General features: G+C 41.9%; 1 protein-coding gene across 2 annotated transcripts in view; it reads left to right on the top strand.

The window, feature by feature from the left end:
• The first annotated feature begins 4,727 nt into the window (after positions 1–4,727).
• LOC128685834 (aquaporin-11) overlaps positions 4,728–14,243 on the top strand; it is a 110,551-nt gene continuing 101,035 nt past the window's right edge. The window contains exon 1 of one of the 2 annotated variants that reach the window (XM_070088017.1): positions 4,728–4,757. The gene's annotated coding sequence lies outside the window, so the exon portion shown is untranslated. Of the gene's footprint in view, positions 4,758–10,137; positions 10,285–14,243 lie in introns of those variants that run through there. The other variant, XM_070088016.1, reaches the window with a different exon arrangement.

Genomic DNA, 14,243 nt, shown 5'->3' with positions numbered 1-14,243 from the left:
GTGAAATCTTGGGTTAATCTGACGTATCAGGGAACCCAAGTGAAATCAAGCATTTATCTTGGAGTTTGGTGGTTAATCTTGCTACAGCTTGAAAAACCTCTGATAATCTCTGAGATTTTAGCCATAATAGACCAGGGGTCAGCTCAGGAGGACACCTGCTACCAAAATTAAGCTTTTTCTATGCAAATGATATTAATATGATTTAAAGAAAAACGAAATACATTTTTATGCCTATGAGGAATCCCCCCGTAATACTAACTGAAATCCATTCAAGATGGATACATTGACGCTGGTGAAATTTTTTTGATTCGATGAATTTAAGCTGCCCTTACTTTTCTTAGATTAAACTTGATTGGTACCTGCCATTCTCCGGATTCTGTAAGAATCCTACGGGTTTAGCGTTTCCCTATGATCAAAGCAATAACACTGTTTACAGCGAAACACAGATGGTCAGTCAATAGTCACTGCAACTCATCCTCCATCTTGTCAACAGACAACAAACGCTCGACATAACGCAGTATGATCCTCAATGACAAACTTAAGCTGCTTGTTTTTTCCGTCATTGTTATCGAATTATACGTTAATAATGGTTTATATACATTAACCTAGTCTACATAAGTTACTCTACTGAATTTAACAATAGTAACAAAGTAACGTAATAAGCAAAAAAGTATCTGGACACAAAATTACGTCAATTTTAATTTCAATTACAAGTCGAGGACATGAGAATCAGGTATAACATTACAACGACCACTGATGTGACTAATACTAATAGCAAAAGGCTAGATACGGAAAGTCCATCTCGTTATCCTGCCATTTTTTTTATTTCATAGTGTTGATAAAGGTGATAACGTTGTGGTAGGAAAATACTGTATTTTTGAATGGAGATGTGCCCAAGTATAGTTTGGAGGAAAAGCAAAATAGGATGGAGTGTGTCAGTGGCTGCCGACTTCTGCAGAAGCACAGTACCCACTTCATAATCTCTCGCATCTATATGTAAGAAAAGTTTGCTGAAGTTAGGGATCCGAAGAATAAGAGCAGAGGAAACCAAGCACTTCAACTGTACCAACGCCAATTCGAAATCATGAGTCCAACGAAATCTAACATTGGTGTTAGGGAGCTCAGTAAGAGGAGCAGCGATCTGAGAGAAGTTAGGGCAGGACCTGCGGTAATAACCAGTCATACCAAGAAATCCCTTGACTCCCTAGTTTGTGGTACTGGATAGGTTGAAATAGCACGAACCTTGCATCAACGGGAGTACCCTCACCCTGGACTTAAGCGAAAACCGAGGTAGGTCATGCTGGCTTGCCCAAAACTACACTTAGCTAAGTTCACGGTGAAGTTGTAGTGTGCCAATCTCTCAAACAATGTTGAGGTATGTCAGGTGATGTTCTCAGTCCTCACTATAAACCACTAAGCCCTTCAGGTTTACTTCAGCTCCATCTAAGTTGTAGGTCAGCTAGTGCATCAGACACTGGTGTAGCTGGGTATGCCTACCCCATACCTGTTTCCTATTACTACATTACTACCGATAGGAGAGCTGTGCCCATAGACCTGTGCTCCCGCCTTGTGGCCATAGGCTTACCTTCAGATCACCCCACAATACCCTGCGTTGCTTTCACTACCCTAACAGACAGCTGACAGCAACAAATGCCTCCTCACTTTTCCTCGCTAGACTTGGGGGTCTTGCCCCCAGAGCAAGCCTAGACACACTGCCTGTATCAAGAACCCAATACAGCAGAGACGCCGCCTCCCGAGAGTATTCACAGCTACCAGACCTATAACCATTTTTATTGACGAGGCTGTGTTGCATAAATCGAAGGGCGTGATGAAATAGTTGAACAGCCCATCATGAACAGTGAAGACAGAAACTTGATAATATCCTATGAAGGAGATCTAAACGGCTAACATACAAAGCTCCCGACACACGATCAATATGGCCATCAATGCATGGGAGGGGGTATCCATCTGGCATTCACCTTATGATAATTAGTACACATCTAAAACTCCCGTCAGTTTTGAATACTAAAATGAAATGCGAAGCCCAAGGGCTTATACTTCGTTCTATCAATCCATGTGATGACAGAAAGTCTACTTTCCTCGGTGTTTTGTGCTTCGGAGGACTCATCCTATAAGGAGATTGTTTAATAAGGAATGCGCCCTGTACATCATCATGTACATCAAGAGTACAGCGTTTAGGAACATCACTGGACAAACAAGGGTATTCAAGTATCATGTGTTTAATGTCACTCGCTTCATCTGCATCAAGGTTACTAAGAAAATTATCAAGTGACTGTATTATAACGGAATTTTGAAACGTACCTCTATACTTCTAGAGACGTCAGACAGACTGACACGATCTGTCCTAGGAAGTATAGTAGTTACTCCGACTTCAGTAGTAAACCTTGAGTTTATTAATGTGGTACATATGATCAGATTTTTTTTTTCCCAGACGTGCATACTAAATAATTTACGCTGCTAAGTTTTTTGACTACTTCCAGGGGGAGCCAGCATACCTGGTGTGGAAAATACTGTATATACTTTCCAGAAATTCAGTATTTATATGTACATAGATGGCCATACTGTATTTAATAATATTTATGTCATAGAAAACGGAAAGCCTGCGTCTGGGCAGACAGGAGACTCGCCATCTTGGTTTTGAATTTTGTACAAACGTTGGTGTAATGGGAAGAATTTTTCGTGCTCTAGAGGTTAAAATTGTGTTAACACCTCTCAAATAGGAGGCGAAACTGGTGGATGTGCATTCCTGCATAACTTGAGATATCAGACGACTGAACAAGACAGCTCCAGGAACCTCAGATAAGCTCTCTAGATTTGTGTGTAATTCTGGCCAGCATTATTTTTATAGATTTAGTTAGAGTGAGGTTTTCTGAGTATGATACACATTAATCTCCAGTCAAATTGGTGAGTGATATTAAGATATATTTTCCTTCTGTTATGTAATTGTGTATATATATAACCATTTATTATTTTAATATACAGCCCACAAAATTTATATATTTACCAGTATTCCTGGTTATACATATTTCATTGGTAATTAATAGGTCCAGAGCAACTTGTGGATATGACAGTGGTAGGTATCGAAGGGGGACATATTTTGCGACCTAGGTGTCCCAAATTCCTACTTGTCTATGCAACATTGATAAATAGTAATTATCTTTGCTATCATTTACTGTTATGTACATAATTAGTTACATTCAGATAAATGCAATTTTCCACACCTGGCTTATTGACCATGACCTGGTACTAATTTCAGAGCCATCATCTTAGCACCTGCATACTTTTCATATCGCTGTTTCATTCTAGCTTGAGCAGCAAATAAGTTTTTCGCTGCTAGTTCTCTAGCAGTTTTCAAATGGTGTTGCATTAATAAAGGTGACGTCCTCAGTGATGGATTTGACTTTCCTGTTCACATGTTTTTTTAATACAGTGAGTGGACCACGCACCTGCTGGCCGAATATTAATTCAAAAGGGCTAAAACCGAGGCTTTATTGTTCACTTTCTCTCATAGCAAACAGAAGAGAAAGTATCTCTTCCTCCGTCTCTAGAAAAATGTTCACAATAAACCCTGGTGATAACTGGTAGAAAACACAGACCTAATTCCCAAGTGGGATAATGCCCCACAAAAGATTTTAGATGTAAAGTTGGATCCTTGGTCCGACTAAATCTCTCGTAGCAATCCAACTTATGAGAAATATCTCATTAGTGCTCTGACAATAGTACGGGCATTAATTTTTCTCATGGGAATAGCTTCGGAATAACGTGTCGCTGCATCCTTACTAGTGAGCAAGTATTAGTTTCGTAGCTTGGTTCTAGGTAGAGGACCAATATAATGTATTATGAAATGTGAGATAGGGAGATAAGAATGAGAGGAGCAGGTGGAGGTACGTGGGCAGGCTTAGCTGTTAACTGATAGACTTGGCAATGCTGCACATGATCGGAGACAGTTTCATTCATTTTAGGCCACGTGAAGTGCTTTTTCATTGTGAGCGAAATCAATGGCTTGCTCACGAAATGTTTCCGTAAACGTACACGATGCTTCGTTGTAGAGGAAACACTGTCAGCTGTAGAATTGCAAGTACTTTATTCATAAGTACATCATTGCTATAATAGTAACATTTATTCCTTTGCTTATCTCTCAGTTACCGCTATATCTTTCGGTCTCAAGAGACTGGTCAACAAACTGATCTTAGATCAGTGGTGTCCTGGCCAGGCTCACTAGTGAGTCCATTGCCTCGCTAAACCCTCGGGGTTTAAAATCAGAATTTTATCATCAGCATCAGCTAATTCAGCTGGAGAGAAGGATGGTTATTGAATTTTTGACATAGCCCGAGTAATAACGCTGAGACGAAATAAAGTAGGATTCTCTACAAGTTTCAACTGCAAAATTCTCATCAGTGGCATTATCAATGACAAGTGGGTCTTTACATATACTAGCTTGAAGAATATTATTCCCTATCATCAAACCTGCTGATTGAGTGGAAACGAATCACTAGAAATACCCATTGAAATGTAACCAGTGTAATAGTTTGTCTTTATATACAGTTTATTAAGAGATACTTTTTGTTACATCTCCACCAAAGGCTTCTAACAAGACATCTAATTTTGGTATAAGTCATTTTTTATGGGTAGCATATCTTTCAACAAGGAGAGATAACTGCTGATATCTAGATATCTATAAGGGTAATTACAACAGTTAGTTAAGATTCGTTCAGTCTCACCTTCCCTGTACCAAGGTAAGGAATCATAGCAGAACGAATTATATCCTCAGATATCTTTTTTGATCGTAGTCAAATAGACTGAGATGCATTTATTTGCTTGAACAAAAACAGAAACTGGCGCACGGGTAAGACTTTCGTGCCTTTGTTGCATGGAACGTGAACATATGATTTATGGGGGCGCCAGCCGCACGATTATTTCTCACATCTCTTTCCCGTATACCTGGAGAAGGTTTTAAGGGTCAACGCCCCCGCAGCCCGGTCTGTGACCAGGCCTCATGTGGATCAGGGCCTGATCAACCAGGGAGTAACTGTTGGCCGCACGTAAACCGACGTACGAACCACAGCCCGGCTGTCTCTTATCGTGCTAGTGGCGCCCCTGCTTTTCATTAGGGGGGATGTTGCATCGTCTGCCGAGTCTTATGCTTTCATAGGGAGTGATTTTCGTGTGCAGATTTGGTACTAATCTCTCTAGGATTTTCCAACTATATAATCGTGTATCTCTCTCGCCTGCATTCCAGGGAGTACAGGTCGAGGAACTTCAACCGTTCCCAGTATTTTTGGTGTTTTATCATACTTATGTGTGTCGTGAGGGTTCTCTGTACATTTTCTAGGTCAGCAATATCACCTGCCTTGAAAGGCGCTGTTAATGTGCAGCAATATTCCAGCCTAGACAGAACAAGCGACCTGAAGAGTGTCATCAAGGGTTTGGAAGCAATTGGCTTGTACTCACTGGAGCGCAGGCGAGAGAGAGATATCATAATCTACACTTGGAAGAGTCTGGAGGGCCTGGTCCCTAATCTGCACACAAAAATCACTCCCTACGAAAGCAAAAGACTTGGCAGGCGATGCAACATACCCCTAATGAAAAGAAGGGGCGCCACTGGTACACTAAGAAAACTCAGTAAGTGCCCGGGGCCCAAGACTGTTCAACAGTCTTCCACCAGCCATAAGGGGCATTACCAATAGACCCCTGGTTGTCTTCAAGAGGGAGCTGGACAGATACATAAATTCAGTGTCGGATCAGCCGGGCTGTAGTTCGTACGTTGGACTGCGTGCGGCCAGCAGTAACAGCCTCGTTGATCAGGCCCTGATCCACAGGGAGGCCTGGTCGTGGACCGGGCCGCTGGGACGTTCATCCCCAGAATGCCCTTCAGGTCAATGTCCAGGTACTGCACGCTGATAACTCACAGGTAACAAGTTGTAAGCCTCTAGTACCGTTTCTTTAACAGTATCATATTAATGTACTCGTCAAAGAGCAAGTTTGAGCTCTACGTGTCAAAGCAGTGCTCAGTAATGTTGCCCATTGTTTGCGTGGTAATTCATTGCATGTGCCCGATTCTCAAACATATCAAAATATGTATTTAAGCCGCTTTCAAAAAACTTTGGAACCCTGGAGGCTGCTTTTGTATGTTAAATGCGTCCTGTACTGTGTCACAAGTTTGCTCTGATCTAGTCGACTGTTGTCTCTCAAAGGGAGCAGTTTTTCATTGGAATTCTTCCTCATTTAATTTCCTCTAAGCCTCTGTGCAATTCGCAAGTGTATCAGGCGTTCCATACTTTGAAACTGATGATCATAGATCGTTCATTTCCTACAAGGAAATGAACGTATTTTTCTTAACGTTCTATAGGTCGGGCGCCTAATCCAGATATTCCTTAAGTTTCTAGATCATGTCTAGGATTATTGTATAAAGATGTAGAAGCAGTAGTACGAGTATGATGGTGAGTCACACCACTGCTACACTGACTGTTAAGTGTCCCAGTGAGGAGAGGAATCAGCGAAAGTGGAGTTACACTAGATTCAGATACTTCTGCCTTAGCTCCCTCATCTTCTAAGTCATCAACAAGGGTCATTTTATCTAATCGAGACACGAGGCTTTCTGATTCTGATATTTAACCAGAAAGCTCTGTGTATACAGGAAACAATAGATCACGAATTAATGCTCTGGCTAATGTTACGTTATATTTCATACACAAACATATTTCGCTTCCTGCCAACATGTTTGAAGTTTTAGTGTATTTCGACAGAGTACGAGGTTATGTTCCTAGCAAAATGTTACTTTACAAAATAGATTATGGCAGAAAGCTATTATCTAAGAGTAAGAGCTCATTAACAGTATCCGTTTCCTTGGATCAAGAGAAACGGACAAGCACATATCCACCACATATGGCAAGGCTATTCAACTGGCGGCCCGCGGTCCGAATTCGGACCTTCTGAGTGTTGTAGTTGGACCGCGGTCTTCAGGAGAAAGTTTAGTTAAATAACATTTGTTACCAGGTTCAGGATCAGGTGGTACACAAGAGCGGGATTAATACAATATTCTGTCTGAATGGAATACATACACTGAATGGAATACAGTACTCTAGCAAAACTAAATAGTGACATTTTCTTCCATTCAGTGGTAATTCATATTGGTAATTATCACTTGTGCAATGAAATTCTCTTTTTTAGCATTTTGGAAAAAGTTTGTCCGCATATGGGCTGGGAAATCTGGCGACCCTGGACCCTAACTGAGTGTAAAATATGTATCCGGACCTCTGCATATATTGGTACTTGCCCAAGTGGACCTTTGCTCATAGTAGTTGAGTAGCCCTGACATATGGTGTACAAGACAGCTGTAACTCCTCAGATCAGGAGAAGATTCAAAGTATCTGGCTATAGTGTCACTAGTTAGTCAAACTTGGCAATCTCTCCAACTCCAACTTGCATGGAGTGAAACATTCCCTGACCATGTTAAACTTCCTTGAGAAACTGAACAGACTCAAATCTACAAGGCCGGATGAAGTAGTAACAAGAATATAAAATAATCTAGATACCACATTCCATAACTATTAACAATTATACTCAATAAATCAACTGAAGAAGGTAAAATACCCTACGACTGGAAACGGGCTGATCAACATGATTTTTCAATACATGATCCTTCCTAGTGAATTTATTGGAATTCTTAAAGTACATTAGTAAATACTACTGAGAAAATAAAATCCCTCGAGATGCAGTATACATACCTCAACTTCCGGAAAGCCGTCGACAAAGCACAGCATTAAACATCAATGAGTAAATTTAAATCTTATTTCGTATGGTAAGTGACAGTCTTCAGACTTGACTCAGGAATTGGCGCCTTCAGTGGCGAAGAGTGATGAACGGGGATCGGTCCTTGCTTCAGTCTTGTCGTTTATACATAAATGATCTACAAATTGGGTTTACATCCATTTCCTGGATGACACGAAATGGATATGTGAAGCGGCTGTGTGAAGGTATCGGGGAGAACTGGATAGGCTTTGGCAGTAGCAGGAAAAAGTGGAAGATGAATGTTAATGTAGATAAGTGTAAGGTGGCACAATTTAGATATAATAATGTAAGGTATGCATAAACGGGAGCTTCCTCTCGGAGAGACAAGTAAAGAGGAAGACCTCGGACACCATAAGCAGTGATGTAATATATGCCAAGCAATATCCTGCTGCGAGTAGCAAAGTCAATAGGATGCTCGGTTGATAACTAGAGTACAAAACACTCGAAACACTACTATTACTGTGAATATATGATAATAGTATACAATACCGACAAGTTGATAAGTAAGACACGTGCTTATACTTGCGGTCCCCGCCTCTCCTATCGTCAAGACTGTCTCCACCCCACTTTGACAGTATATGTCTCCATATTGTTGTTTCAGATCCACATTGTTCCAGACTATGGAACAGAACTCTTATTCTGTTTCCTGACAAACCTTACCTTCTCCAGTTTGAGGGACTGACCACCTCAGAACTACGTCCTGAGAGCAATGAACTGATTACATCGTCTTCACATCTCTTCTGCTTCCGCTGCCTCTTCTGTGTTCCACTGAAGAAACCTACTGTATAGGCGAAACGTTTCGGAATAAAGATTCCCACTGTTACACGTGTCTTTACATACCAATACTAATACTGTACAATGCTCTCATGAAATCCACTTTGAATACGCTATTCCGGTCCGGTTCCATAATTATGTTGAAGGTGTAGATAAACCTGAAAGAGTGTAAAGAACAAAATAACTTATGCGATGAATAAGAAAGTTTAGATCACTCGGCTTTTTGTCACTCAGAAAGGGAGTACTATGAAGTGACTTAATCAGACAAGGTAAAGAATGAAGATCATTTTAGGAGAAAACTGAAGCAGCTACATGAAAAAAAAGTACCACGGATGGGGATAGAACCCGCGACCAGAGTCTCAAAACTCCAGATCGTCGCGTTAGCCACTGGGTCAGCTAACCACAATAATATTCATCCAACTAGGTATATTTCTACACCATAGGTGCCTATGCTAACCTTCCTATGGTGTAGAAATATACCTAGTTGGATGAATCTTATTGTGGCTAGCTGGTCCAGTGGCTAACGCGACGGTCTGGAGTTTTGAGACTCTCTGATCGCGGGTTCTATCCCCGCCCGTAGTATGGTTTGTTTGCAATCGTGTCACTACGATTTCGTGAGTCATGTAGTCAGCTACATGAAATTATGGAATAAAAATCCATAGCAAGCATAGTTTAAAACGAATTTGAGTAAAGGATTTACTGCAGCAATGGAACAGTCTCTCCTCTGAAGTTGCTAGTGCAAAATATATTCAGCCCTTCAAGAACTCATTGAATGCACACTGTAGAAATGTATGATTCTTCTAGTCACAGTCCACACCTGGTATGGGCCACAGGCCCATAACAGCAATCCAAGGGATGTCTGGTTATCCTCAGTCCACACAAGCTCAGCATTTAGTGGTAGAACTAGTAGTAGTAGACACAACTCTGTGGCAGGAATGGTTGCAGCTAGAGTTATGCTACTGTATAGAGGAGGTTGCAGTCCTTGTCTTCCATCTACTACTACTGTCGCACTCTAGTATGATACGGCTATCTTTTTCCCGTTTTATTTCGTCGGTGGCGGCCGGGAGTGGAAGGTGAGAAGAAAATTGACATTTATAGAACCCTTTGACCCCATGGGGTTAGCGCTTATTTTTATAATAATAATAATAGTAACAGCGCTTTGACCTATTAGATTACTCAGTGTTCATGGCAATAAAAAAAAAGGGTGGCAAGAGAGCCTTCTGATTCGGTATTGCTGCTTCAATCATTAAAATTTTAGATAGCAGTAGCGAGTCCTTCATCGAAATAATAGTCGATACTTCTCTACATACAGCCTCCGTGTAGACTGTAAGATGTTATTAACTGCCTTTCCCATGTACACGCTCTCACTCCCCGTCTCCCCCCACTCTCTCTCTCTCCCTCTCTCTCTCTCTCTCTCTCTCTCTCTCTCTCTCTCTCTCTCTCTCTCTCTCTCTCTCTCTCTCTCTCTCTCTCTCTCTCTCTCCCTCTCTCCATAAAAGTAAACTCTGCTCCCTTGTATGACAAGCGACTGAGGCTCCCTGGCACTGTTACTAGAAGAAGCTGGCTCTCTCACTTGGCACTGAAGTAGGGTATGCCAGCCGCTTCCCCGGGCACTAGTATTGGCACTCAGTGGCAAGTTTTCTCCAGTACAGACGGGGCAGACAGTGGTTACACTTAGTGGTAGTTTGACAACCTGCAGTGAGTATTGTATGGTGCTTTGTGTATGGTGCTGTGTTGTGTATGGTGCTGTGGTGTGTATGGTGCTGTGGTGTGTATGGTGCTGTGTTGTATATGGTGCTGTGGTTTGTATGGTGCTGTGGTGTGTATGGTGCTGTGTTGTGTATGGTGCTGTGTTGTGTATGGTGCTGTGTTGTGTATGGTGCTGTGTTGTGTATGGTGCTGTGGTGTGTATGGTGCTGTGTTGTGTATGGTGCTGTGTTGTGTATGGTGCTGTGTTGTGTATGGTGCTGTGGTGTGTATGGTGCTGTGTTGTGTATGGTGCTGTGTTGTGTATGGTGCTGTGGTGTGCATGGTGCTGTGGTGTGTATGGTGCTGTGTTCTGTATGGTGCTGTGGTGTGTATGGTGCTGTGGTGTGTATGGTACTGTGTTGTGTATGGTGCTGTGGTGTGTATGGTGCTGTGGTGTGTATGGTGCTGTGTTGTGTATGGTGCTGTGTTGTGTATGGTGCTGTGTTGTGTATGGTGCTGTGTTGTGTATGGTGCTGTGGTGTGTATGGTGCTGTGTTGTGTATGGTGCTGTGTTGTGTATGGTGCTGTGGTGTGTATGGTGCTGTGGTGTGTATGGCGCTGTGTTGTGTATGGTGCTGTGGTGTGTATGGTGCTGTGGTGTTTATGGTGCTGTGTTGTGTATAGTGCTGTGGCGTGTATGGTGCTGTGTTGTGTATGGTGCTGTGTTGTGTATGGTGCTGTGTTGTGTATGGTGCTGTGGTGTGTATGGTGCTGTGGTGTGTATGGTGCTGTGTTGTGTATGGTGCTGTGGTGTGTATGGTGCTGTGGTGTGTATGGTGCTGTGGTGTGTATGGTGCTGTGTTGTGTATGGTGCTGTGTTGTGTATGGTGCTGTGTTGTGTATGGTGCTGTGTTGTGTATGGTGCTGTGTTGTGTATGGTGCTGTGTTGTGTATGGTGCTGTGTTGTGTATGGTGCTGTGTTGTGTATGGGGCTGTGTTGTGTATGGTGCTGTGTTGTGTATGGTGCTGTGTTGTGTATGGTGCTGTGTTGTGTATGGTGCTGTGGTGTGTATGGTGCTGTGGTGTGTATGGTGCTGTGTTGTGTATGGTGCTGTGGTGTGTATGGTGCTGTGGTTTGTATGGTGCTGTGTTGTGTATGGTGCTGTGGTTTGTATGGTGCTGTGTTGTGTATGGTGCTGTGGTGTGTATTGTCCTGTGGTGTGTATGGTGCTGTGGTGTGTATTGTGCTGTGTTGTGTATGGTGCTGTGGTGTGTATTGTGCTGTGTTGTGTATGGTGCTGCGTTGTGTATGGTGCTGTGTTGTGTATGGTGCTGTGGTGTGTATGGTGCTGTGGTGTGTATTTTGCTGTGTTGTGTATAGTGCTGTGTTGTGTATGGTGCTGTGGTGTGTATGGTGCTGTGTTGTGTATGGTGCTGTGGTGTGTATGGTGCTGTGTTGTGTATGGTGCTGTGGTGTGTATTGTGCTGTGGTGTGTATGGTGCTGTGGTGTGTATTGTGCTGTGTTGTGTATGGTGCTGTGGTGTGTATGGTGCTGTGTTGTGTATGGTGCTGTGGTGTGTATGGTGCTGTGGTGTGTATTGTGCTGTGTTGTGTATGGTGCTGTGGTGTGTATTGTGCTGTGGTGTGTATGGTGCTGTGGTGTGTATGGTGATGTGGTGTGTATGGTGCTGTGTTGTGTATGGTGCTGTGTTGTGTATGGTGCTGTGGTGTGTATGGTGCTGTGTTGTGTATGGTGCTGTGGTGTGTATGGTGCTGTGGTGTGTATGGTGCTGTGTTGTGTATGGTGCTGTGTTGTGTATGGTGCTGTGGTGTGCATGGTGCTGTGTTGTGTATGGTGCTGTGTTGTGTATGGTGCTGTGTTGTGTATGGTGCTGTGTTGTGTATGGTGCCGTGTTGTGTATGGTGCTGTGGTGTGTGTGGTGCTGTGGTGTGTATGGTGCTGTGTTGTGTATGGTGCTGTGGTGTGTATTGTGCTGTGGTGTGTATGGTGCTGTGGTGTGTATGGTGCTGTGGTGTGTATGGTGCTGTGGTGTGTATGGTGCTGTGTTGTGTATGGTGCTGTGTTGTGTATGGTGCTGTGTTGTGTATGGTGCTGTGTACTGTTTTGTTTTTGTGTGTAATACCTATTACAGAGTATTTTTCTTCATTTAGGAGCGAGTTTGTGATTTCAAAATCTTTCAATGGGATGTGTGTTGACTGGTTGATGTCAGGAGTCAGGTAATCTTGACTCGAGGAATCTAAGATATTCTCCCTGATCACCTTCCATTTACCCGAACACTGTATAATTCATGCGGATTTCGCGTTTTTCCTGAATATAACACCAACAGTTTTTTTTTTATTCTCCATTGGAGGTTTGTGAACTAAGAGCTGATGGTGTACACTTACTCAACACGTCCTCATCTTACTCAACACGTCCTCATCTTACTCATCTCATCTCACCATTAATATTAAGAAACTAACCAAAACTTGGTGAATAGAAGTGATAGATATTTAACAGTTTATGATCAGAAAAAAAATAATTTTTATTGTTGGCAGTGCGTGTGACGTCACTTGTGCACGTGGCAGTTGACTCGACCCCCAGAACTTCCATTTTTCTAAACACATGAGAAAGCTTGTGCAGCCAAAGTTTACCTGGTAAAGTTTTAAATTATTACAACGTCATATTTATGTAGCGTTGGAAGAAATCGCAATAAACGCGTGATTGCAAATATATAAAAATACTAGTGAAAATAGGAAAAACACCTGAGCACTTCCATGTGCGTACACATATATTTGCAGAGGAATTATGTATACAAGCGCATGAACGCACTCAGGAGTTTTTCCTAGTTTCACTGTGGTATTTTTATTTATATAGCATTATATTCACAGCATTTGTTAAATTCCAGTTTGTACTGACAGGGCTGTAGTGGCATGTAAACACTTTAACTCAGGTATGAGTTAACATTTTGAGTTGTGCAAAACTTGAGAAGCTTCAGTCCGGAGTCTGTCACAACCAAATGAATTCGGTACTACTTCTTGGTTCCGTCTTTGGCACCCGCGGTGTAGAGTATCAGTGGGATAACGATTCAATCTCTCTCTCGATTCCTGACTCTTCGTATCTTCACATTCACAATTGTATGTTATTTCTGTCTGCAAATTGAGATAAGAGGAGAATTTTGCATTTTTTTTTATTTATTCGGTAGACATATTAAAACGAGTTTTAGAGTTGATACAGTTATGATCCAGATACAGAGATGTGAAAAAAACACTGATGTACAGATCAGGATGTTTACTGGAAGACACGCTTCGCCACAAGTGTCTTTTTCCACGATTATGATACAGTCATACACCTGAGCACCGTACTGGTGAGTGTCATGCACCTCAGTACATGACTTGCATGGTGTATGTCTCTCCCTGCCGCCACCCACATTCTTCGCCTCTAATCCTAGTTTTGCCAAAACCTTTTTGTATTAATAGTTTTGTTTCTTGGCTCTATCAGTGCTAGTCAATAACGATATTCATGTTAGGAGTTGACCTATACACTGATGCTGTTGTTACTCAGAACGAAACTAAAGTAGCATGTATCATCCGAGTCTGCTGAGATATTTGTGAACCAGTTTGAATTTCGCAAGTTGCGACGGCGGTCTGGTTATGCAATAGCAACTAGTTTAAACTGCATGACACACTAACACCGCTCCACAGGAGCAGTTTTGAATTCAGGACCACTTAATTAGTCCCTCCAATGCGAGCACCAGTACGTCACTGTACAACCTAACATATTGTTTAATATTGTAAACTGCTGTTTAGTTAGGCTAGCTTTACAATGTAATGTACTGGATACAATTAGTTTATAAAAACATATACACTTTTATTATTATTATTATTATTATTATTATTATTATTATTATTATTATTACTACTATTATTATTTGCTATTATAGGGAGTTCTAAATTCGTAGGGGCTAAC

The sequence above is a fragment of the Cherax quadricarinatus genome, chromosome 23 (genome assembly GCF_038502225.1).
Source record: "Cherax quadricarinatus isolate ZL_2023a chromosome 23, ASM3850222v1, whole genome shotgun sequence".
NCBI classification, from domain to species: Eukaryota; Metazoa; Arthropoda; class Malacostraca; order Decapoda; family Parastacidae; genus Cherax; species Cherax quadricarinatus.
Note: the sequence above shows the minus strand (reverse complement) of the source record. Positions and strands in the feature narration are given on the sequence as shown.